At 46.5% G+C, this 27,131-nt stretch overlaps 1 pseudogene; it reads right to left on the bottom strand.

Moving 5' to 3' along the window:
- Positions 1-6,153: 6,153 nt before the first annotated feature.
- On the bottom strand, positions 6,154-17,985 carry LOC118842233 (annotated as a pseudogene).
- Between the last annotated feature and the right edge of the window lie 9,146 nt (positions 17,986-27,131).

The following is a 27,131-nucleotide window of genomic DNA, read 5'->3' as shown; positions in this document are numbered from 1 at the left end:
AACAAAAAGAGCTGCTGCAAATTTTTTTTGTACATGTGTGTCTTTTTCCCTTTTTTATGGCCTTTTTGGGATATAGACCTAGCAGTGGTATTACTGGATCAAAGAGTATGTACAGTTTTATAACCTTTTGGGCATAGTTTGAACCTTAATTTAACTGCACTAACTCAGGGTAGTGAGATCCTTAATCAGTTATTCTTATTCAACATTCTATTGCAGGATACAAAGTGTATCAATGTTTGCATTCTTGCTAGAAATGAAACCACAGACATCAGGAAATGGAAGGATGGCTAACAGGTTCTTTGAGAAGTAAACAAAGGGACTGTTATTGTTACACCCAAAGGAAGTCCACCATTAGAAGCCCACTATTAATCCCCTTTGAGCCCACCATTAATCCCCTTGTCTTTGTCTCTGTCCACACCCTGAAATGACTAGTCCCCTGACCTCCCCCTTTCTCATGATTCAGCATTCTGTATATTCTCTCTACATCAGCATTATGTGCAAGGATCGGTTGCTAGGATAAGGTATAAGTTTATTTTAAGGAGAAACTCCCGGTTACCAAATAGCCCCACACCCTGGGTTATGGTGCAGCTATTCTGCTGATCAAGTAGAGGTTACTTTCTGGGAAATTCCACCTTGAACCCTCCACCCAGTTATAGGAAACCGATTACGACCTAAGAGGGTCACAGGATGGTCACACCCCTGAATCTCACCATATTCCCAAATTAGCTCTGAGCTGATGAATTCAACCAATGGCTGATCTTTGCTTCTGTATGTAATTGCTTCTGCTAGCGACTCTCCCTAATTGTGTAATTGTGGTTTTTGCCTTTATAAGCATTGCAGTCCCTTAGTTCAGGACTGCCTGATTTCAGTGTACTTTGGGTACATACTTCCAGATAGTCACGCACTTGGCCAGTAAATCCACACTTAAATTTATCTTGAACCCAGGTCTCATCTCACTGTTATTTTCTACACAACATTATCATTGGGCCTACAAAACAAGAAATGACTCTGGTGATTCAGAGGATTCAGCCTTCCTGTTTTACAGAGCTCATTACAAGAACAAGCAAAAGAGCCCCCAAAACATCCTTGTAGCTTCTGAGTCAACATCTGAATGAAAGATGAGGTTGAGAAATTCTATGAAAAAATCTACAGGTTTCTCCAGAATATTTGGTGATTTCAATGCAAAAGTAGGCAGAGATAATGGCTAAAATATTGGAAAGGACTAAGAAAGGAAAGAGTTCAATCACTATATAGCATAAATAGTTCTTTCAGGAAGAATTAGAAGATTTGAAAAAATATTTAAATGCAAAAATTTGAATTCTACATGTTTATTACAAGGGTTTTTTTTTTCCAGTAGAAAAACAGATGGGAGAGAAAAAGGGTAGATTAATATGAAAAAAATTCAAGTTGTAAGTGACTGGATGGGGCAAAAGCCAAACAACTTCACTCCTTGTACAAGAGAAACATGGCAGCCAAGGGCAACAACAGTTTAGAACATAAACTCATTCCCAAAACCTTAAATAGAATGATGGAAGATCATGAACAGAATCACCTCTAGTTTTATAAAAAGTGAGAAGTAGGAGAAGGAAAAGTAAATTTCCAAAAAGCTGAGTGCAAGACCTAATTAAACTAAATCACCCCAAGGGTAGCTATTATAAATGAAACTGGCAAGAAGACAACAAAAATACTTTAAATTGAACAGATTTCTTGATGTTTCTGTAACAAATTACTTTATTATTGACCACATTTGGACATTTCTGTCCCTTGTATCCCATATAGATATAGAAAATGAGAAAAACAGCTGGATTGAGAAATGTTTATTGAATGGTTATATGGTCTACAAGAGGCAGGTGACAGTAATGTTAATAGGATAATAAGATCTTCCCTTCCCATTAATAGGCCTCAAGTGGAGCTCATTAAAGGAAGCTTGCTTAGGGGAGGCTTGCTTGTAGGAAGGCTTTCACAAACCTTTTGGTACTAAGTTGATTAGGCACTAAGTCACAGGTTGTGATGCCTTCTGGCTCTGAGAAGTGTATATATACTCTGAGTTGGTATTTTGCTTTGGGGGATTCACTTAACATTAATGGGATAATAAGATCTTCTCTGCCCATTAATAGGCCTCACAAGGAACCCTGACAAAGACCCAATTAGGCTCTGGGCCACAGGGATTTCCACACCTTTCCAAGTAAGTGCTGATTTCCAAGCTTCTCAGCACTAAGCCAATCAAGTGCCCAGTCTTTGATTAGAAACAGTATATACTGTATTGCTTGGAGGAAGAGGTGTAGGTGGAAAGAGAAAAGGGGGGGGAAGAACTTGCCTAGGGGAACTTGCTTGCCTAGGGGAACTTAAAGAATGCTTAAGATGTTGGTGCTCCCTAGATTGGTGATGTGTACAAGCATTTTTGTTATCATGCTAAATTTTGCTTTCCAGTATCTGAATATCTTGGTTTTGTCTTGGAGGAAGAGAGTTTTTTGGATTTTGAGAACCAACCCTGGAAATGCCTATGCATATTCATAGCAGCTGTTATGAGTATGACAGTGGCATTACAGTGACCTCAGGCAAGTATCTGACCTCCTTGGGCCTCTACTGGTCCCCTCTCCCAGTCCTGCTTCTCCAAGCCCAAGATTGGGCTTGGCTCCCTTTTCTGCCCAGGGCACTCCCTCTCAGGCCTCACTCAGCAGAAGAGAAGCCACCCTTTGAACTGAGGGTTTCCACCAGAGTCCAGCCTTTTTCCCACTACTCTGAGGCAGCCTCAAGTGCAACTTCCTTGTAACAGGTAGACCAAAAGCAACCACAGATCCAAGAGAAAATTTATTTTTGCATAGGCGTAAGTTAGAATCTGTCGATTAAAAAATAACACTAAGGAATTAAACAATAGCCTTTGTGATAGGGAAGAGCTAAGCCCTCATTCGTAGATTCCTATCTGGGGCTGCTCAGATGCCAGCTTCCTGGAGAGGGGACAAAAGCAGAGGAAGCAGGCTTGACTGAGGGACAGCTCGGGTCAGCCCTGCACCCACTGCTGCTGGACGCTGAAACCTGCATTAGAGTTAGTGCCCCTGCTGGCTTCAGGAGCCAGTGGTCAGCCCTTGCCAGATGGTGGTAAGAGGCATAAAGGATGGCAATGGCACGGTGGGGATCAGTGCTTGACCCATCCCCTCCTAGCAGTTGGGGCTGGAGTAAATATCACCCTGGGCGTCAGGGGAGGCAGCCAGGAATGAAGCTCTTAGCTTTTCTTTCTTTTTTTTTTTTGGCAGGGCAATTGGGGTTAAGTGATTTGCCCAAGGTCACACAGCTAGTACATGTGTCAAGTGTCTGAGGTCGGATTTGAACTCAGGTCTTCCAGACTCCAAGGCCAGTGCTCTACTCACTGTGCCACCTAGCTGCCCCCAAGCCCTTAGCTTTTCTATCTGATAACAAGGAACCATGAAATGTATAAATATAAGTGTGTAAAAATATATATATATATATCTGTGTGTATATGTATATATACATATATGTATATGTGTGTTACATATATGTGTGTGTATATGTGTATATAAATACAATAGGCCCAAAGGACCAAAGACTTTGCTTCCCCCCGCCTAACTCAGCCTCAGTTCCAAGAAGTTCCTCCCCAACCTTATCTCAATAAACTTAGCACCTGTCCCTGTGCTAACCAAGTCAGAAAGGAACTAGAATCAGAGCCCAGAGTAAGAGTTTGATGAACCTATGATGCCCCATTTCCCTGTAGAGGCACCTGGGGCATGTCAGGTCCACCTCAGGGCTCAATGCCAACCCTAGACAGGGCCAGGGAAGGGTCCCTCTCATCAGAATCCTGGCCAGTCTCCTTGTCCACCATATCTACAACCACATGAGCTGATGGTCCCAAAGAAGAGCACAGTGATTGAGCTCCAGGGGAGGAGGTGGATGAAGGCATTGCTAGAGTGGAGAAGTAAGGCCTCTGGGCCCATGAGGGGAGGCAGAAGAAACCCAATACCAGTAGCATAAGGAAAGGCCTTTTCCCCATGGCCCCTGGCTGTACTTTGAGCCCACCTCCCTTTCAGCATTATCTAATCCATGATTAATACTGTATCTAATATCACCTTTCCCACACACCAGAAACCCTCCATTCCTCTCTAAATTAAGCCCCTCCAGGTAGAAGGGGCCTCCCAGCCATGGCTACACTCCCAGGGGACATAGTTTCTAAAGGCCATCCCAGGTGATTCTGGGAGCAGAACTTCCCCCAAATTGAAGCCATTAGCCTTGTCTGAACAAAAAGCTCAGGGAATTGTGGTCAGTCCCAGGTACTTCAGATATCAAAGACTGCACCCATCATGCCCCATGGTGAAGAGAACCATGGAAGGTAGCATGGACAGGACCTTTAGCTACCTGGTAGGGCATGCCCATGACAGACTGGCCACCAGTCTGCCCTTTGCAGTTGCCCAGTTTATCATGTCAATACACCCAATTCCATGTCCTAGAGCAAGGTTAAGCCAAGGTGGCTGTGGTTCTGTCAGACTGCTGCTGAGCATAGTAAGGCCCTCACTATGTCCTTATCCACACCCCCAACATATGAGACATAGCTATACATACACCTCCTGGTGATGGATAGAGCCTGGCAAGGAGCTAAGCCACCTGACCCTCAAGAGGATAAGGAGTGGAACAGAAATAGCTCAGCTGGTGGTCTCCATATCAGAGAGGGCCCAGTGGGGCAAGGCTGCTCCACAAAGGTGGGCTCCCATCTTCTATCTCTTTCCCAGATGCCATAGTGCCCATAAGGGATTAAGCATGGGGGAGGGGAGAAAAGGTGGGAGAACTGCTTGCTGGTGGAAAGGGAGGCGGCTGAAGGGGGAAGGGGTGAAGGGACCCAGGGGAGAGGGGCCAACTGGCAGGCTTCCCAAGGCCGGGGAAGTGGTAAATGCAGGTATACTCAGGGCTACCCCAGGTGCTCAAGATCCGAAGCTCTACCAGCTGGTATGGGGCTGTGTCGTTGCCCTATGGGAAGAGGAGAAAATGGGGTCAGGAAGGCCCGAGATCCGTTGGTGGACGCCCCAACCCCTGAGCCATTCTACCTCAGCTTTTGTTCAAACAGCAGTGGCCGAATTATCCCTCACGTTCAGATTTCAAAGTGGGCGACATTATCCCTCACGTTCCTATCAGTCCCGTGGGGTCCTGGCTTCCACTGCAGCTGCCTGCAAAGCCAGGGCGTGCCTGTGACCGTTGAGGAGTCCCTCGAGACCACCAGCCTGCCTCGGTCACTGGGCGACTGCTGTGGGACTGGCCCTCAGTACCTGAAAGTGGAAGGTCGGAATGGACTCCCCGGCTTTGTCGTAGGTGAACTGCCAGAGGGCCAATCCCTCCAACTGTGAATCTTCACTTAGCTCCTGCAGAGAAGGGAAGGGATAGGTGGACAGATGAATGGATGGCAGAGGGTTGGAGGAAAGATCATGCTGTTAGGACATGAATCCAAATCAATCGGAGAGGCAAAGGAGCCGGAGGAGGTGGTGGAGGGCGAGGCAGCGGCATGATATGTTGGAGAGAGTAAAAAGATAAAAACGAAGGCCACCGGGATGTTTCCTTCCCTAGTGGTTTTTCCCACGATACCCTCACCTTCTAGCATCTCTCTCATTAATTCAATAGATCCTTTCCCCTCCAAGACGTTGGCCTCTTGGCCTTTTCCCATAAGCTGCTGAATGGCTTGGGACTATACGCTTAACCATGGGTGCAATTTCTTCATCTTTATTAGGATTTACGTCCTGAAGCGCTCCCCTCCCCTGCATTTTTCGCCTTCTCCTCTGGCTCCATCTTTTGTCCCAAGTCCTCCTTACATGGGCATTTCATCTCTGACTTGACGTGACTACACAGAGAGTGGCGATCACCATCCCCTCACAGCTCCCCCGTGGGACATCTGGACCATGGAGACAACGTGCTTTGTAAAAGCACCCTAAGGCAGCATCGAAATCTTGACTTTTCTTGCTATCATCATCCTTTCCTGGCTCCTCTCTAAGAAGAGGGGGAGGAGCTAAAGGGCTGGCTGTGGAGTCAGGAGACCAGCCTCAGTGTCCCAGCTGCAAAATGGACTCACCCTTCCATTCCTCACCTCCCATCAGCCTGTAACGGGCAACCGGATTTTCCAATCCGTCATATCCCAAGCCCGCTGGCTTTCTACAGGACCTAAACTGATGATTCCAGGGCATAATCAAGCAGCCCAATGCGGTCTTCATGGTAGTGCTTCAGAGCTTCCTTCACGATCTGGTGCACTTCCTGAAGGACAGGCATGGCCTCGGGGTCCGGCTGTCTGCAGGACTGGCCCAGCCCTTGCAGGAGGGCTATGAACGCTACCGACTCCGCCTGGGCTTCAATCTCCCTCCCGGGAGGCTTCCCCCAGGGCAAACCTGTGCCATTCCTCCCAATCCAGACTCCAGCCAGGCCAGATGGGAAGTGGGCAGGCCTCACCTCCTCTGTCACCCTGGTCACTCCGTCCTTGCAAAGGGTCAGCCTCAGGCTGGCAGCAGCTTCACTGATGTACTTGCCTTACACCTCTGCGCGTGTCTGAGGAGTCTGTGCTCCAGGTTCTGCTGGGCCTGCACCTCCTCTCCCTGAAGGAGCTTGACCGGGGGCCCTTGTCTCAAGAAAGGAACTGACTGATCAAGGCCTAGAACTGAGACTCCACCTAGAACCCGAGGAAAGAGCTCAACAAACACCCAAGAAAAAGCAGAAATGAGGAAGACCTGGGCAGAGGATCTGGGGTGTCTAGAGAGATGCCTGCCTGGTGCCAGAGAAGGGATGGTTATAAGCCAAATGACTGGCATTTACCACTGCTTTGAGGTCTGCAAACATGATTTCATTTGACCTTGGGTGTGGGGGGGAGAGCACTGTTATTATCCCATTTTACAGATGAAGAATGATTCACAAAGTCCACCCTTTAGCCCCAATCTTTGGGAAGTGCCCAGTGGACACCTTACAAGGGTTAGACCTCCCTGGGCAAATGCCCCTGCAGCAGCAGCAGCCTGGCTTGGAGTAATGAGTGTTCATAGCCTAACCTGGAGACTCACATCACCGGGAGATACAGTGGATGCAGATTCACATCAGTGGCCAGGGCCTCCGTCTTCTCTCGGCAAAGGTCTACTTGTTCTGCCACTGCAGCCTGTCTGTGGCTCAAGGCCACCAGCTCCTGCCTCAGGACAGCCATCTGGGCCTCCAACAGGCCCATCCTTTAGCATGTTTTCCAGGAGGGCTTCTTGGGCCAAACTAGTCAGAGGCAAAAAGAAAGGTCAACCACTGTATAGTTATGGTTGATGAAGTCAAGCAGAGGCCAGGAAATGGAACAGGCTTACCTGAATAAAACCACTCCCCAATGGAAAGAACAGAGCCAGAGACCTGGGTACAAGTCCTTGCTGACATTTACTCCCTGGATGACCCTGGGTAGGTCATTTCCCTCCTGGACCTCAGTTCCCTCACCTGCCCTCTGAGGTCCTCACCAGATGTGATTGATCCTATGGACATGCTAATCCAAGAATTCTGGCTCCAGTGAGCCCCCAGAGAATCTCAGTTATGGCTTCTCTGGTCTAGCTTTCCATCCCTCCTTTGCTCCTCTTCTCTTTGCCAGTCAGGTCTCGGTTTGGGGCTTTATCTCTGCCACTCAGACTGTAGCTGGAGGATCCAGCTTTCCATTTCCTGTAAGGAAGAAGAGAACACAATGAGACCGATGAAAACATCAACGCTGTACTTTGGGGACTCGTGGTCTCCCCTGGGTGGGCCCTCTGTCTGCTGAGGAGGATCTGAGCCTCTACAAACTTCTGGGCTCCAGAGATCTTAACCTTAGGTCCAGCCTAGATTTTTCAGAAACCAGGCTCTTCTCCTACTATCCCACCAAGAGGAGGCCTCTGAGAAAGGCCCCAGCTCAACTGGAATTAGGCATGAACCACTTTACCCAGAGAGGTGAGGTCACTTCTCCCTCCTCTGAAGAAAGTTTCAAACTCAGCTCTTAAGACACATTCTCTTCGACAGTCATCACTCCCTAGGCAGCATGCGTGTATGTGCTTGGCACATGTGAGGGGTTCCAGAGAGGAGCTGCAGGAAGAGGCCTACGTTTATTTTAAGTCAGTAAGCTCCATACTCATACTTCAGACAAGGGGTTCCCAGGTCCTCAGGCAACTCTGCTAGCAAGTGGCCATCTCTCATTGAGACTAGATTGTGTATAAATCTAAGGTGCTTTGAGACAAGTATGGAATCTGACCAGAAACCCAGAGGCTACTACCAGGCCCCCTGAGAGCAGTATCAACCTTTCAAGGATGCTTATTCAGCCATAAATGACCTGCCCCAAGATGCCCACCCTCACTGTCTACCTCCAGAATCATTCCAGTTTCTGGGTTACCTGGGATGCCTGAGTAATCTTCAGAAGGTTATCCAAATCTTGCTAATGTTTTCCCCTAAGGGTGGTGAGCTCTTCCTGGGGAGTACAGAAAAGGAGACAGGTTCAACAAGGCCCAGGGAACTTTGCAAGCTCCAGTGAGCCCAGAGTACTCCCTCACCTCAAGACCTCCAGGCCCCCCACTGGCCAGTCCTGGTGACTGGTCTTATCAAGGAAGGCAGGTCCTGCTCTCTCCTCACCTGGGTGTGAGCAATGGTATCCTTGCAGAAGTCCTCCTGCAGAGTGGCTTCCCATTGGCTCAGCAGGCCCTCCAGGAGAGTCAAAGTGTCCTCTTGGCTCAGGCCTTTTCCACCTCTATTCCCACTGGCCCCCATCCATAGTGCCAGGTGTGGCCTCCTCCTGCCAATGAGCCTAGTATTCGGAAGCCAGAGTTTCCTGCCACCTTTCAGGAGCATTTACCCTCAGCAGGACACCCTGTTCAGCCTTGGGAACAAGAAGGAAAACACACAAAGATGAAAAGTCTCTTAGGAAGAGTCACAAAGAACACTGGCATTAGAGACTCCAGCATTTATTAAGTACCTACTGTATGCCAGGCACAGGGCTGGGTGCTGGGAACACAAGAACCAAGAATGAAACCTTTCTTACCCACCAGGAACTTCCATCCTAATGGAGGGGACAAGAATATTCCAAACCACCAGGTATCTAACTACTGTGTGTGTATTAATTTTACATTTATATTGTATACATTTTTGTATGCATTTTTAGTCTGCTCCTTTAGAATGTAAGTTCACTGCAAATGGGAATTGTTTCATTCTTTCTACCCATACCCCCTGGGTCAGGGCCTGGCACACAATAGGTGCTTAATAAATACCTGTAGATTGACAGGTTGATTGGAAGAAAGGGCACCAGCTTGGGAGGAGGAGGGCAGAAGTGGAAGTGGAAAGGGAATGCAGAATGAATTCTCACCATAGGGGCAGCCATTTTGGAAGGGTCACCGAGTGTGGAAGGAGGAGTGAGGCCCAATGAGGCTAAGGCTGGAAAGACAAGGTGGGGCTGTTTTACCCTGGAGGCAAGGGAGAGCCCCTGGAGTTGACTGAGGAGGGAAGTCACATGGTCTGCTCTATGCTTAAGGAAAGTTCCTTTAGGTACAGAGTGAAGGACAGACTGGAGGTAGGGAGGCCGCTCAAGATTCTGCTGCAGTGACCGAGGAGAGAGTGATGAGGGCCTGAACTGGGGTGGCCAGGGTTACCAAGGCAGAAATGACAAGCTAATGGAGCTCAGGACAAAAGGCCAGGTCAGAGACCTCCCTAAGAGTTACAAAGGAGGCCAATTATGTGGAAGGTTCCCCTACCCCATGCCTCAGTGTTTATACATCACAGGGTCAGAGGCAAGATAGCAGAGGTAGGGTTGGCATTTTTGCTGAATCCAGTCCAGCTCCTCCAAAACCATCTAGAAAATGTGCCAGACCACATTCCAATCAGGAATGCCAAGAAAAAGTCCCCCTGCATCATTTTTCCAGCCCAGGGAAGCTTAAGAAGACAGAGAAGGCTGAGGACACTGGGGTGGCCAGGAGCCCAGCATAATGGCAGCCATGACAGGGGGAAGCATTTCAGTGCCCAAGAATGATAAATGGGCTGGGACTGAAAGTCCAGGCAGGAGGAGATCCTGGGGGACCATGTACTAGTACTGGGAGCAGGAACAAGGGCCAACTGGCATCTCTGGGCTGCAAATGTAGGGCAGAGAGGAGCAGTCATGAGTGAGTGAGTGAGGCCCTAGCTGAGTACTGACCAAGGAACACGTTCTGAAAACAGAGCTGTGGGATCTGAGCCCCAGGGCACATCAGGTGCTCAGTGCTAACCTTTAGTCCTGTATGTAAGCCTGCACAGGGACTACTGGGGCAGGAAACCCAGACACAGGGAGAGTAAAGAAGCTTAGTCTCTCTCAACCTGCAGAACCTCCCAGTGGGCTAACAGTGACTGAGTTTAGTAACATTCTACAGAAACTCAACCACACACAATCCAGCAGACCAAAACTGGGTCAGGAACTTGCACAGCTCGGACAAGGAGAGCAGTGTATTAACAGATCACAGTACTTTGGAAGGACTGAAAACTTGCAGGATTCCAGACTGAACTGAGAAAACCCAAAGGTGAGCAGAGCCCAACAACAACATAAAGTTCATAGTCAAGAAATAGGCTGGAAGAATGAGCAAACAAAAAATGGATCTGATGATAAAAAGCTTCTATGATAACAGGGGAGCTGAAGACAGAAAGGATAGAAGATAATGACTTGAAAACATCTTTAAGCAAAACCTCAAAGAAAAAGTGCAGATTGGACACAAACTGAACAAGAATTCCTAGAAGAGCTAAAGAAAGAGATAAAAATGAGCAAAAAAAATTTTTTTAAACCAAACGAGTAGAAGAGGAAACATTGAAAAAGGAAATAAAAGCAGTGCAAGAAAGATGAAAAGAATAGTTTGTTAGGAAAAAAAGTCACAAAAATACTGAAGAAAACTCCTTAAAAATAGAACTGAGCAAATAGAATCTAATAACTCTATGAGACAAGAAAAAATAAAACTAATTCAAAAGATGGAAAAAAATAAGAGAAAATGCGAACTATTTCAAAGGAAAAACAATGACCTAGAAATAGGTTGAGAAGAGATCATTTAAGAATCATTGGACTACTTAAAAGCCAGGAACCAAATAAAGGTGCTTGATATAATATTTTAAGAAATTATAAAGAAAAAATTACTAGATATCTTAGAACCAGAAGGCAAAGTAGAATTTGAAAGAATGTACCGATCACTTCCTGAAAGAAACCCCCAAATGAAAACTCCCAGGAACTATAGCCAAATCCAGAGCTCCTAGATCAAGGAGAAAATTCTGAAAGCAGAAACAATCCAAGTACTGTCAGGACATCTGAGATTTAGCAACTTCCACATTAAAGGAGTGCAAGGCTTAGGATAACGATATTCTGGAATGCAAAGGATCAAGGATTAGAGCCAAGAATAAACTAGGAAAACTGAACATAATCCTATAGGGGAATAGGGACACTTAATGAAATAGAGAACTTTCAAGCGTTACTGATGAAAAGACCAGAGCAGAATAGAAAATTTGACATTCAAACACAGAATTCAAGAGAAGCATAAGATAAACATGGGTGAGAAATCATAAGGCACTAAACAAGGGTAAATTATCGATATCGCTTTATGGCAAGATGATACGTGTAACCCCTTCAGAATTTTTTGATCACTGGAAGGAGGGAGTCTAGATAGCAGCCTGGATGTGATTCTATTATGTTGTGATGATCTCAAAAGAATGGAAGGGTGGGGAAGAGAAATGCACTGGAAGGGGGAAGGAGGAAGGAAAGAATGGAAAAAGTTATCATATAAATGGGGTGCACAAGGAAGAATTTATACAATGGAAGGGACAGAGAGGAGGGGAACAGGTAACACTTGAACCTTACTCTCATCTGAACTGGTTGAAGTAGGGAAGAATACACACACACACACACACAATCATGTACAGAAATTCATCTTACCCAAAGGGATGTAGGAGCGAAAACAGGTGAAGAGAAAGGTAAGGGGGAAGGAAGAATAAGAGAGAGGGTAGATTAAGGGAGGCAATGGTCAGAAGCAAAAGACCCTTGAAGAGCGGACAGGGTAAAAAAGAAAAGGACAAGTGTAAAAGAATAGGATGGAGCAAAATACATATTTAGCAATCATAACTGAGATGAACTCACCCATAAAAGGGAAGTGTACAGTATAATGGATTAGAAATTGGAATCCAACAATATGTTATTTACAAAAGATATGCTTGAAACAGAAAGATACATAAATAGAGAAGGGGTTGGAGCAAAATCTATTATGCTTTAGCTGAAGTAAAAAAGGCAAGGATAGCAATCATGCTCTCAAGACTTTTAGACCTAATTAAAAGAGATAAATAGGGAAATTCTATTTTGCTAAAAAGTACCACAGACACTGAATTACTATCAATACTGAACATATGTACATGGAACAGCATAGTATACATAGTGTTAAAAGAAAAGTTAAATGAGTTACAGGAAGAAATATATATTTATAGAGGACCTCAATTTACCCCTCTAGATCTAGATAAATGTTAATTAAGGTGTTAAGAAAGTGAATAGAATTTTAGATAGATATAATAAACCTCTGGAGAATACTGAATGGGAGTAGAAAGGAGTATACCTATATCCCAGCTATTCATAAGACCTTCACACAAATTGACCATGTATTAAGGCATAAACCTCACAAACAAATGCAGAAAAGCAGAAATAATAAAGGCTTAGCCAACTCTCTCTACTACTTAGCTCTTATTTGCCCTGTTAGATCTTGTTCGTAACCACTGTCTCATCAGGCTATGAGCTCCTTGAGGCCAGGGACTGTGGGTTTTTTTTATTTGGTTGGGTTTGCCTTTCTTTGAATCCCCAGTGTTTAGAACAGTACCTGACCCACAGACCATGTTTAATAAGTGCTAGTTGATTGACGCTGCTGTTGAGAGGAATGAACTTGACTGTGAGCAGGTTGTCTGCCTGTCCTATGCAAAGCATTCCTGGCACTCACCTGGAAATACAGGACAGAGTCTCCTGATTCCCACATTTCCTCTCTCCTGCTGCTGCCATTTGTTGCCTACCAGGACTACATCCTGACTGAGTCTGGAAGTGTCATGTCTACGACAGCTTGGACCCCAGGGCAAGGAAGGCAGATGCATTACAGGCTCCATGATCTGGAAGGCAACAGCTAGAGCCCCTTCCACCCCCAGAGCCTTTGGGAAAGGATTCCCTCTCTCATGATCCTTTCAGAAGTCATTATATACTTTTGGATTATGGCAAAAATGAGGCATAAGTATAAGCTGGTGAGAGGACACAGAGACTGAACCCAGAAGCCCTGCCTACTGGTCCCAAGGCTGGTCAACACACAGCCTTGTGCCTTCTGAATGAAGACTGTGATGCTCATCTGGAGATGCCACCTGAAGACAGCCCCTGGTGACTGTCAGCTTGTGTTGTCATCATTCCTCAGCTGGGCTTTATCTCACAGTACTGGCTGAATGATGTCATGGCTCCTGACCAAGAGTCCAGCCCTTCTGGGACCATCCAGGGAGTCTGTTCTCACCAATGAGAAAGGGCAAAGGCCTCCAGAGCTGGGACTGTATCCTGCCCAGAAAACTGATTTGTTCCAGACTCAGCTCCTCTATTCATCCCCCACCCTCAAGTGACTTTTTGTGACCACCAAGGATACAGATAAAACACACCCATGAAGCCAACACGCAGCCACCCCAAACATGCAGCATGAGTCTCAGAGGCCTGCATACTGAAGACGCACAATAAAGGATTGTTGGATTGCATCAAGAGGAGAATGGGAAATGGCACAACTATTATTTTAAGCATGGGAACTTGCCCATATGTGGCCTGGATCCCTTTTCCCACAGCTTTTGTCCTGTCTCCCCAAAGGCTCCCCTTCAAAGCTCCGCCTTCCAAACTTTTCTTCAGTGGCCCTACCCCCAAACCCTTGTCCATCCTCCCTGCCAGACTGCTGTGAGGACTCAACATAAGCCAGCAAAGCCAAAAGCAATAGCATCAAGAGACACAGGAGCAACTTCTTCAGAGACAAAAAGTTCCTGGATTTCATCAAGATGAAGGAAAAGATGTTAGCACCAGATGTTCCGCACCCTGAGTGGTGAATGAAACGACCAAAAGGGTGTGATTTTGGGGTAGGCAACATGTAGAGCTGGGGTTTTATGGACAGCACGCGAGGTAAAGTGGAAGGAGAAAATTTAGACTTCATGAAATTCATTAATATTGTTACTAAAGGTAATGTGATGCCCTTTGAGAAATCTGATGGAATGTGTCTCCCTATCAGGGCTCTATCAGAAATGTGTTAATATGCTAATGAATTAGGTAGTCTTTTTTTCTAAGTCCTTGCAATGCTTGTAAATTTGGACTTGGAAGAGCTGCCAGGATGAACCCCCGTGAAGGCCCACTGATTACCCTTCGCCCAGCCCATGGCCCCAAGAATCTAGAGGCTCCTGGACTCAGCCTTGGAGGCAGCCTAGAAACTTTGACCTGGGCATACTCCTCCACGGAGAAACGGCAGAATGGTCTGGCTACCTGGAGAACTGAGAAGAGAACTCTTAATTCTAACCCCAAAGTAGGGATTGTCTCTGGAAACTCAGAACCCTCAGACGAGCAACGGTGAGCCCACCAGACTCAGCTGAGATCAGAGGCAGGAAATACTGAGGGGAGAGCTCCTAAAAGATACTCAGGAGGAGAGTACCACCTGTACTCACAGCCAACTCACTTCCCTGAAGGGCCAAGAGTAATGGGGGCTGGAGTGTGCTGGTAAGTGTAACAATGAGCTCTGGGGAAAGGGAAGGCACACACAACCCACTTCTCCCAATCTTCAGTCAAGCAGGTTTGAGCTGGTTCTAGCACACTGCTGACCCTGACCGACCCTGTGTCATGAGTTACTGCATAAAAGTCTGAAAAAGCTGAAAACAAACAGAGCAAAATCCATGGGGAAATTGATCTCAAGGATTTTGAACCTCTTCAAAGCACTGGTTCTTTGTTTCTGGCAGACCCCAGAGAGGCCTCACTGACCTGGTTAAGACAAAGACATCCAGCCAAGAGGCAGCTGTGGTCAAGGGGTACCAGGTGGCACCAAGCCACCAATAGAACAGGCCAAAGAACCAACCTGTAAAAGTCCCAGCAGAGGGATTCAAAGGCTTCACCCTACAAGCCTGTCCTGTCCCAGAGCTAGCCAAGTCCCAGACTGCCAACTCTGTAGTCTCTTCTTGCTAATCTGTTCTCAGATCCTCCCATGTCTCTCTTCCATAATAAGCTCATTCTCCGTATACTGTCCTAGAGTTACTCCACTCAGGTCCAACATACCCCTGAATAGGAATGAGGATGCTCTTATGGTCACATAGCAGAGACTGCCCTAGGCGCTGTGCCTATCTGGAAAAGTGATTGCCATCCACAGGAAAGCCCCAACTTGGAAGGCAGCATTCCTTAATGTGAATGCCAAGACAGGCTGGTCCATAGGCTGGTCTGTAACTGCATGCCCTGCAGGGAAGGGAAGAAATAATCTACCAAGGAGAGACAAGTGGGTCTCGAGGATCCCTGATTATCATTCTGAGGCTGGAGTTCTCCCACCATCCAAACCCTCCCATCTGTAGCCAGACTGTAGAGTTCTCTCTTCCTCTTATCTGAGAGCTACTTGGCCCCTCCTCCCCACTTGTGAGGTACTCGTCCCAGGGGAATGGGGCTCCAGGGGGGACGAAGTGATGCCTCTTTACGCAGTCATCCTCAGAGGAGGATCCTGAGCAGGATCCATAGAGATCATAAGTAACTTTGCTCACCCTCAGTCCATTAATCTTGCTGCTTTCAACATCTCCTGTGCCTCTCCTCTTCCTCACCAACATGTCCTCACCTGTGCATAGAGCATGGGAGCTGCCTAAGGAGCAGATAGCTTCAAGCTTTCAGCAGCAGTGCTGCCAAAGGCAAGATGCCTGGAAGAACTTTTCAGAACTCAAACATCTCATCTTGCCGGGTTGAGGCCAGAAGCCCATCCCACCTGGTCTAGAGCAGGGAGTGAATTTTGCCCAAGGGCAAAATCTGGCCCACTTGCTATTTCTATATGAGCTAAGAAAGTTTTATATGTTTTTAGATATGATGAAACTTTAAATATGTGAAGACGATTCTTAGCTCTTTGGCCTTACAAAACCAGGTGGCCTTATGCCTTAGGAGGTATGGTTATTCTCTCAGTGTCGTCTATGGGGCTGAGGGGCTTCAGGAGAATGAGAGGATCTCAAATCTGGGAGTATCCAGGGAGATGAGAAAACCTGATCCAATCTTATTTTACATATGAGGAAACTGAGACCCAGGGAGGAGCAGTTCACTCATGAGAGAGACTAGCCTGAAAGCCTGCCTCCCTAGAAATCTTTGGAAGATAGGAAGGAGCTTCTCTCCTTGCTAGCCCGAGCTCTCAGATCTGCAAAGCTCTGAACAGAGCTCACCAAGCTCATTCCCGTAGGAATCTCTGTCCAGCTGATCATTCAGGATGGAGCTTCTGGTCATGGAGGTGGCCCAAGGGCTCCTGACATAGGACTCGCTGACAACTGATTCACTGTAGTAGGTGGTGTGAGGATTGGAAGCAAGGCCCAAGTGAGGGGCTGGTGAAAGGTGTTTCACATTGCTGGATTTCTTCCTCGGAGTCCTGGAGGGCACCAAGCATAAAGAGCAAAGATAAGAGGGTGAAAAAGAGAAAGGGTGAGAAAGACAGGGAAGGGGACAGCCCAGGAGGAGAATGAGACTTTCCAGGATGAAAAGAAATGAAACCCAGAGTGCTCTGTTCCTGTTCTTATTCCTTAAACAGATGAATAATTTTTAACATTAGAGGCAGGATTGAACAAAGCCACAGCTACCATGGGCCAGGGAGGGCCTCTTTCCAAATTAAATCACCACGATGGGGTATGAGAGAAACTAACAGCCCCCTGAACCTGTATCTTCACTGACAGATCCTTCACCTATGTGGCTTTCTAGGTTGTTTCTGGGCCCTGCAGCTCACCCTAGGAACCATGGGCTTTGGGGCTAGACAGAAGTTATCCATGGCAGAGCAGGGTTGTGCCCTGCCAGCTTCAGGCCTCAGGGTTTTAGGCCTGTTCTTAGAGAGTGAAGGCAGCAGCCACTGAAGGTGTGGTAGAAGGGGAAGTGATGGTGCTGGCGACAGAAATTCTCACATTTGTGGGGAAAGAAAGCAGTAGAACAATCTCTCCACCAAAGATGGGGGCAAGAAGGGAATGTGCATGGGGAAGCTGCCAAGACTCTAGGCTGCCCTGGGCAGTTGTTATTGAGAAGGTGACTTAGGCTCACTGGCATGGCTTACTTGAGCAGATTATCCTCAAAGGTGGTGTGCTGGCCAGCCACCAAGGAACTCCTGCTGCTGCTGCCTCCAAAATCATCAGGCTTGGGCACTGACTGCAGCAAAGTCTTTCTACTCTAAAAGGAATGAGAAGTAGGAGCCCTAATAAGTGCTTACTGACTGACTGACTGACTTGAGGCTGTTTTCTAGGACCCCCTGAAAAGAAGAGACTGATGGGGGTGACTTTGAAGGAGAGGGACAAAATGTCCCAGACTAATTCCTCCAGAAGGGAATCTGGGCAAGAACTGAGAAGTGCTCTCCTAAAGTGTTTCTGAAGCAATTCCAAGGCACACTGATGATGGCTGCCTTCTTCAGGGCCAAACCCACCAGCTTCATGCCTGAGCTCAGCTGTGGCTCAGGCCTGGCCATGATGTGCCCTCTCAAATGGATCCTTCAGGAAGCTTCCATGGTGAAGTGCCACCACCATTCTCCTGCCTCCATTCTGGATCTCCCCCTTAACACTGTTAAATCTGGGTTTTTGACACTTGGCCTGTGATTGTTCTTAAGTTGCTTCATAAACACACTGTGATCCATTCTGAAGGGCAGACAGGGTCACACGCAAGAACTCTGTCCCAGCCCAACCTAACCAGCTGATACTAACCTTGATCCTTAGGCAACGTGCTTCATGAGTAACACGACACTTGGCGGACAGTTTTTTCGTTTGATCCTCACAGCTATTAAGGATTACTGAACTCATTTTGCAGATGAGTAAATGGACACATGGTAAGCTCCAAAGGGGCCCCCACACCACCAGGAAGAGCCTCCAAGGCAGGCTGTCAGCCTTCCTGTCCCCCTTCTCACTGCACTCCAACCTCAATGCCTCCTCAGGGATTTCTAAATTGCCAAGGATTACACAAGAAAGGCTTCAAGTGGGGGCGGAGCCAATATATTGACTGGAAAGCAGGGACTTACTTAAGCTCCCCCAGCCAGGTCCCTCCAAACACCTATAAAAATGGCTCTGAACAAATTCTAAAGCTACAGAACCCATGAAATAGCAAAGGGAAGCAGGGCTCCAGCCCAGGAGAGCCTGAATGGTCGCTGGGAAGGGTGAATTGCACAGAGCTGGGAACAGAGCAGAGCCCAGCATGGGCCACACCAGGACCAACCAGACCAGGAGCCAGATGGAACAGGCTGTAGCTCCCTGCATCAGTAAGCTGTGGCAGTTAGCAGACTGCTTTGCCCTGCCTGGATCTGGGCTGCAATCCTGCTTTGGCAGTACTTGGGGGAGGAGTGCTGCTCTGGCAGACCTTACTGTGTAGAAGTAGCTCTGAAAATAGCAGCGCAGCCCCTCAAGCTTGGGACAAAGTACTCTATACAGGCAGTCATACCCCAACAAAAAGCCCAAGGATCAAGTAGTTGGCTGGGAACATGAACAGGCAGCAAAAACAGCCTCAGATTTGGACTCAGACTTTGGAATCTATTTTTGGTGACAAAGAAGATCAAAGCATGCAGGCAGAAGAAGTCAACAAAGTCTCAAAGGGCAAAAGAGCTCCAAAAAGCTAATGATAAGAATGCCTTGAAAGGCAGAATTAGCCAAATGGAAAAGGAGGTCCAAAAGACCACTGAAGAAAATACTACCTTAAAAATTAGATTGGAGCAAGTGGAAGCTAGTGACTTTAGGAGAAATCAAAATATTATAAAACAGAACCAAAGGAACAAAAAAATGGAAGACAATGTGAAATATCTCATTGGAAAAACCACTGACCTGGAAAATAGATCCAGGAGAGATAATTTAAAAATTATTGGACTACCTGAAAGCCATGATCAAAAAAAAGAGCCTAGATATCATCTTTCAAGAAATTATCAAGGAGAACTACACTCATATTCTAGAGCCAGAGGGTAAAATAGAAATTGAAAGAATCCACCCGTTGCCTCCTGAAAAAGATCCCAAAAAGAAAACTCCTAGGAATATTGTTGACAAATTCCAGAGCTCCCAGATCAAGGAGAAAATACTGCAAGCTGCCAGAAAGAAACAATTTGAGTCTTGTGGAAACACAATCAGGATAACACAAGATCTAGCAGCTTCTACATTAAGGGATTGAAGGGCTTGGAATATGATATTCTGGATGTCAATGGAGCTAGGATTAAAACGAAGAATCACCTACCCAGCCAAACTGAGTATAATGCTCCAAGGCAAAATATGGATTTTCAATAAAATATAGGACTTTCAAGCTTTCTCAGTGGAAAGACTGAATAGAAAAATTTGACTTTCAAACACAAGAATCAAGAGAAGCATGCAAAGGTAAACAAGAAAAAGAAATCATAAGGGACTTACTAAAGTCGAACTATTTTGTTTACATTCCTACATGGAAAGATGATGTGTATAATTCCTGAGACCTCAGTATTAGGGTAGCTGAAGGGAATATATATATACATATATATATATATGTATATATATATATATATATATATATATATATATATATATAGAGAGAGAGAGAGAGAGAGAGAGAGAGAGAGAGAGAGAGAGAGAGAGCACGGGTGAGTTGAATATGAAGGGATGATATCTAAAAGAAAATCAAATTAAGGGATGAGAGAGGAATATATATTGAGAGGGAGAAAGGGAGACATAAAATGGGATAAATTATCTCACATAAAAGTGGTGAAAAAAAGCAACTCTGTTGGAAGAGAAGAGGAGGCAGGTGAGGGGGAATGAGTGAATCTTGCTCTCATCGGACTTGACTTGAGGAGGGAATAACATACACACTCAATTGAGTGTGAAAGAAGGAGGAAGGGGATAAAAAGGGGGGATGATAGAAGGGAGGGCAGATAGGGGGAGGAGGTAATATAAAGCAAACACTTTTGAAAAGGGACAGGGTCAAGGGAGAAAATTGAATAAAAGGGGACATGATAGGAGGGAGCAAAATACAGTTAGTCTTTCACAACATTAGTATTGTGGAAGGGTTTTACATAATGATACATGTGTGGCCTATGTTGAATTGCTTGCCTTCTTAGGGAGGGTGGGTGGAGAGGGAAGAGGGGAGAGAATTTGGAACACAAAGTTTTAAAAGCAGATGTTCAAAAAAAAAGTTGTTTTTGCATGCAACTGGGAAATAAGATATATAGGCAATGGGGCATAGAAATCTATCTTGCCATACAAGAGAGTAAGGGAAAAGGGGATGGGGGGAGATGGAGTGACAGAAGGGAGGGCTGACTGGGGAATGGGGCAATCAGAATATATGCCATCTTGGAGTAGGGGGGGGACGGTACAAATGGGGAGAAAATTTTTAACTCAAAATCTTGTGGAAATCAATGCTGAAAATGAAAAATATTAAATATTAAATAAATAAAAAGATTCATGCAGGCCAATATCCAATCAGACAATAAAAGCAAATCTTAAGTTTGGACTAAAAAAAGAAAGTCCTCAACTACAGAAGCAAAGGGGAGGCTGTCCCAGCCTTAAGATAAATTGGTGTAATGAAGATGAATTAGACCAGTGTTCAACCCCTAACTCAGATTACAGACAAGAACAGTTTATAGGGTATTTCAACTTGGTTCCCCAGTCTGTCCAGACTACAAAACCATCTTTAATAACCCAACCTCAATTCTGGAGGGTCTGTGACCTTTGCCATAACCTGTATTCTAGGTGTTACTGCTTTTATTTAGAAGACCTTTGCTTGAGTCATGGGAACAGACCCTAATGTGTCTCTCTGCCAGTTGTGAAAACAAGAAAGCCTGGTTTGGCTCTCGGGGAGAGTTCCTACCAGATGTCTCTTGAAAACCAAGAAGCAACATATCTTCTTGGCCAAGAAAGCCCATTTGGTTGACCTGCTGTCTTCTCTGAATTTGGGCTGCCCACTTGGCAGGAAGGACAGGAAGATGCAAATAGGCAGTAGCCAAAGCAGATAGCTGGCCTGATGGCCCTTTCTAGATTTCATCTTCATATGGTGATAAAGTCTGCCCCACCATGCCCCCTTACCCCACTGGAATCTTGAATGCTCACCCACTCTGGCATTAGCATCAACTTTTGGCCCTCCCTCCCGCATGCTGAAGTGGAGTCTTTCCCCAAGGTCTCAAAAAAAAAAGAAAAGCTTGAAAAGTTATTGACTCATCTGCCACCACAGGGCAAGTCAATGGCAGGGCCAGGATGGGGTAGATCTTGGAACCCCTGCCCCCCTGCATCTGTAACAGTAAGGCAATAATAAAGTTCTGTATCACAAAGTATACGAGACTCTCCACATAGAAGGTAGAAGTAAACCATTTATTCAGACACCAGAGAACCATATCCCATAACAAATGCTCAGCTTCCACAGCCAGTCAGTCCACTTCATCATAACAGCAAGGAATCCAAAACATTCAATACACAATATCACAACATGGAGCCTCTTCATCCCAAAACCTCTCTAAGTCAGCTAAGTCAGCCTGTTCAGTTCTAACAATTACCAGGGTGGCCATTAGCAGCCATTAGCAGCCATAACTGCTCTCTCTCTCAGCATTTTCCTGTGACATAACTTCCTTTTCCTGTCAGAAAGCTCCTCTACCACATGGGTCTTAGGCTTCCTGTGACATAAGCATGTCACATGGCCTATTAATGGGTGGGAAAGATCTTCAAATCTAAATTGCTACTACAGCATCCCACTGCCTTCTCCTGACCCACTCCCTCCTCATTTCATCCTGTTCCTCCAACTCTGTGCAAATGGAAGCTGACTTTGCCTAGAATTTCAAATACTCCACAGCCCCTTGGGGAGTGTCCAGCCAAGATACCATCATCCCTCTCCCTCCTACCTTTAAACCCCACATGCTGACCTTGCCAAGTAATATTCATCTAAAGGCCATCTACTGCCCTGCTCTTGCAGTCACTGACCCACAGGAATGGATCCTTTTGCCTCAGGCTGGTGAGCACACCAGACCTGCCCCCAGCTACCAACAAAGTATAGAGGGGCAGAGATGGGCAGAATCTTCCAGTCTACCCAGAAAAGGCCCAGGGGACTGATGCCACTCCAACCATGAACACTGGCATTTTTAAAGATCTCCAACCAGGAGCAGCCCGGTCTTCCCTCATCTGCCCAGGGATGGCCTTGATGCCCTGGCAGGGATACCCCTGGGGTAGCCAGGGGCAGCCAGGCCTTCATCCTAGGAGGACTATCCTTGGGCTGAGGCTGCCCCATTTTAGAGGGTGAGCTAGAGAGCAGCTGGGCTCTGGCACTGGGAGGATGATCCCTGGCCAAGACCAGACATAGAGTGGGTAATGAGTCCCAATCTGACCAGACAAGAGGAGCATCTGGGGCCAGGGGACTGGGTAAGTTAACCCTATGCACAGGACTATGGCCAGCCCACCCTCCCCTGCCAAACACACATACACACACACTCACACTACTAGGAAAATTAACACAACCTTGGCCCAGAGGGAGGTGGAAAGGCATGCCTTCTCTTGAGGGCATGGCAGCAAGAATGCCCCTGGGTTGGAGATGGCCCTTCCAAGTGGTCACCAAAGCAGGGTCCTCCAGCCCTTTTAAATGGGGATGAAAATGGAAGTGACAGCTTCCTTCCCTTCACTCCTTTATGTCTTTCTAGTCTCCCCCTTCCCCTGAAAGAGGAATGCTAAAGCACTTTTAATCAATAGATTGGAGGGCTTCAGATTAGCCTTATGCCCACTCCTCAACCTGCAGATGACTGCCAGTTTTTTTCCGTTTGAAGACAATTCCCTCTTCTTCTTCCTTGCCCCAGCTTGGCAGCCCCAGGGTGAGCCCATCCTCCAATCCTTGGATGTGGCACATGTCTTGGAATTGTCTTTGGCTTTGGGAATTCTGGAGAATTTTCCTCTTCCTCCTTTCATTCTGGACTACAGGTGAGGCCTTCAGCTTGCCTGGGATCATGTTTATGAAATCCCCTGTGAGCAAGGGGCCCCCCTCCTCAAGTGGCTGGAGCAACTGCTTCCATCGACCTCTAGACCCATATGTCCTTCCATCCTGCCCATCTTGCCCCTGTTGTGGCTGCTACTGGATCTGACTTGGAGCTTATTCGAAAGGTATGGAAGTCCCCAGCATGTTGGGGAAACTGTGGGTGCTTAGAGATGGAATGTAAAGGGCCCTCCAAGGCTTGAATCAGGGCCTGCAGTTCAGGAGGGCCTTCTGTGCCTCAGATATGCCCAGACTGGGTGTGGGACCAGCTGTGGCAGCAGCTTTGGGATGCACTTGTTTATTCTTCCCCTCAGGGAGGACCCATGGCCCAGGTCTGTTCCCTGTCCTAGCCAGGGCCTCCCTTAGCCTCTCACTGTCTTTCTACCCCTGGTTCCCCCTTCCCCAGATTTCATTTCCCTCTCCTGTCACCACATGTTTCCCCTGGTTGTCACTGACCAGCACTTATGGACCAGCCAGACTGATATCCAAAATAAAAGTTTGTTCCAGGTTGGATAGCCTCGCGTGTTCCCTTGGCCAACCCGAGCACACCTCCTGGTGGCCTGTGAAGGCTGTTGAGGAGATGCTGGGTTAGGACTGCCCGACTGGGGAGGAATCCAGTGCCCTGTGTGGTTTAAGAGAGTCCCAGGAAGGCCAGAAAGGAACAAGGTACAGCCCTGCTTTTCCAGGCCTGAAGCCAGTGTCTGACAGCTTGCCTTTGGAAGGCACTGGTCAGGAGAGTTGTGTGGCAGTCTGAAGTGAGATATTTCCCATCACATGGAAGGTTTCTCCAAGTTGTCTTGCTCAATCCCACTTTGTGGCTTTGGACCTCCAAGAGCACCTGGGCCAACACCCCTTTGTGCAGATGAAGACATGAAGAGCCAATGATGTGACCCAAGTGAGTTGTATGGGCAGAGCCAGGATGGAAAGCTACCTCTCCTGACTCCAGGTTTTGGGCTTGATTGCCCCAGGGATCTCTCCTTTTCCCTGTGCCTGTCCAACATTTTTATCAATGACTTTAGTGAAGCCACAGAAGGCTTGCTTGTCCAAATGTGCCAGTGCCAGAGCTGGGAAGAAGGGGTGGAGATGTAAGATGATAGCTAGGATGGAGGAGGTTTCAGCTTGCTAGAATGAAGGGCTGACTCTACCAAGATAAAAATATTCAGTGGAGGTAAATGCAGAGTCCTCAACCTGAGTTAAAAAAGAAAAATCAGAAAGTACCAGGGGTGGGGAAAGGAAGGCAGGGAAGAAGCAGCCTGGCTCCTGGGAGTTTTAGGGGATAGCAAGATCTGCATGAGTCACTAGCTGGGACTCACCAGGAGCTGGTTTTATGGGGAAAAACCCAAATAAAATAAGCTATTGGTTAATTTTACTTAAAAGAAAAAAGAAAACAAATAACCAGTAACAAAAATGAATATGGTTAATACTTGACCCCGGCTGGCTGTGCAACCCTAGACATGTCCCTTAACATCTCAGTGGCCTTGGTAGCTCTCCATCTGCATTAGTGGGTCTCTAGTATCCCCCTCAAAAGACCTCCCTGCAGCTATAAAAATCTCAGGTCCTGTAGGCCAGACTCCACCAACACCAGCACCACCATAATCAGCTGGGACAACTGGAGAAGATCTGAAGAAAGATTCCAGGATGGTGGTTTGGCCTGAGTGAAGTGTAAAAATCTCCAGGCTAGCTGGACTAAAACTGCAAGTGGCAAGCCCTCGGGGCAACTGAGTTAGGAGGTAGCCTCAATCTCAGCCACAGGAATTTTCACTTCCCAAACAGTGTGGGGAGTTAGGCATCTGAGTGGGAGAAAACTGAGGGAGTCTCTGCTGACAAGGGACACCAGGTCCAGCTGTGGCGCTGAGACATGGTCCTGGGTAAGAAGCAACCAGCACACGCAGGTGAGTGCAGAAGCAGGGGGGCAGGGACATTGCTGGCTGTCAGCACTTAGAGGAGAGCTGAGTTCTTGGTCTCTGTTCCAAGCCAGAGGGGAGAACTGAAGGTCATAGCCACTGGAGGGTTCTCATGGAGCAAGAACATTTCCAGCATAGTGTATCAGGAGGCCCTAGCTGCAGGTTGGAGGGGAAAAGGAGTCCAGAGGTTGGACCCAGGACAAAGTTAAAAAAATAGCAATAAGATGGACCTGAGGCCAAAGACACCATCTCCCATGCCCCAGGATTAGAGGTATAACAATAAGCTGCTAAAAAAAAATTTTAATGAGCAGGCAAAGGAGAAAGAACCCAATGATAGTTACTATGGGAATAGAGAAGATGGGGGTTCATCTTCGGGGGAAGATACTGAAGCAAAAAAAGCCTCTTATACCCCAAAGAATAATGTTAAATGGTCACCTATCCAAAAAGAATAGAATAGAACTCAAAAAGAATAGAAATCAAAAAGAATAGAACTCAAAAAAAAACCTTCAAAAATCAAATAAGAGGGATTGAGGAAATTTTTCAAAAAGAACAATCCAAGAAAAACAAGAAGACTATGAAAAAAGCCAACTAACTGGAAAAGGAGATCCATAATCTTAAAGAAGAAAATGAGTCATTGAAAATTATAAGACACCAAGAAATAATAAAACAAAATATAAAGATCGAAAAATAGAAGAGAGAGCCACATGGGGGGAGTGGAGCCAAGATGGCAGCTTGAAAACAAGAACTTGCTTAAGCTCTCCCCCAAATCCCTCCAAACACCTGTAAAAAATGACTAAACAAATTCTAGAGCTACAGAATCCACGAAATAACACAGGAAAACAAGTCTCCAGCCCAAGACGGCCTGCATGGTCGCTGGGAAGGGCCTATCACACCATGCTGGGAGCTGAGCACAGCCCAATGTGACTAGACCAGCAGAGCAAGCCTCAGGGCCCTGAATCACTGAGCTATGGCAGTTACCAGACTTCTCAACCCACAAACACCAATGACAATGGAGCAGATCAGTGGGAAAACTGCTGGATCTGGGTGAGAGAAGTGTGTGGTTCAGTCCCAGACACAAGGGCAGTGGGCAGTGGCTGTGGGAAGCTCCAGCTGCAGCTGCTTCTGGCCCTAGGCCCACCTGGTGGGAGGAATCAAGCAGCTGATCAGAACTATAGTGCAAGGAGAGCTTTGCTGGTGCTGAGGCAAGGTATTCTTGCTTTGCCCTTCTTGGATCTGGGTCACAGTCCTGGTTGCTGGTTCTTGGGGGAGGAGGAATGCTGGTGTAGCAGAGCTTGCAGTGACTGTGGAGAGGGAGTCCTCCTGGTAGCTACATGACTGAAAGGAGGCTCACACTCACAGACCAGAGCACAGACCAGGAGAGGAGTATCATACCACCACAGAATAGGAGTAGCTCTGAAAACAGCAGTGCAATACCTCTGAAGCTTGGGACAAAGTACTCTCCACTCTGAAGGCAGTCAAAACCTGACCAAAAGTTCAAAAGTCATGTAATTGGCTGGGAAGATGAGCAAGCAACATAAAAGGACTCAGATTCAGACTATAGAATCTTTTTTGGTGACAAAAAAGATCAAAACATACAGCCAGAAGAAGTCAACAAAGTCAAAGAGCCTACATCAAAGCCTCCAAGAAAAATACAAATTGGTCTCAGGCCATGGAAGAGCTCAAAAAGTATTTGGAAAAGCAAGCAAGAGAAGTAGAGGGAAAATTGGGAAGAGAAATAAGAGTGATGCAAGAAAACCATGAAAAACAAGTGAATGACTTCCTAAAGGAGACCCCAAAAATACCGAAGAAAATAACACCTTAAAACGTAAGACTAACCCAAATGGCAAAAGAGCTCCAAAAAGCCAATGAGGAGAAGAATGCCTTAAAAGGCAGAATTAACCAAATGGAAAAGGGGGTTCCAAAGACCACTGAAGAAAATACCACCTTAAAAGTTAGAATGGAGCAAGTAGAAGCTAGTGACTTTATGAGAAATCAAGAAATTACAAAACAGAACCAAAAGAATGAAAAAAAATGGAAGACAATGTGAAATATCTCATTGGAAAAACCACTGACCTGGAAAATAGATCCAGGAAAGATAA

The sequence above is a fragment of the Trichosurus vulpecula genome, chromosome 3 (assembly GCF_011100635.1).
Source record: "Trichosurus vulpecula isolate mTriVul1 chromosome 3, mTriVul1.pri, whole genome shotgun sequence".
In the NCBI taxonomy this organism is placed as follows: Eukaryota; Metazoa; Chordata; class Mammalia; order Diprotodontia; family Phalangeridae; genus Trichosurus; species Trichosurus vulpecula.
Note: the sequence above shows the minus strand (reverse complement) of the source record. Positions and strands in the feature narration are given on the sequence as shown.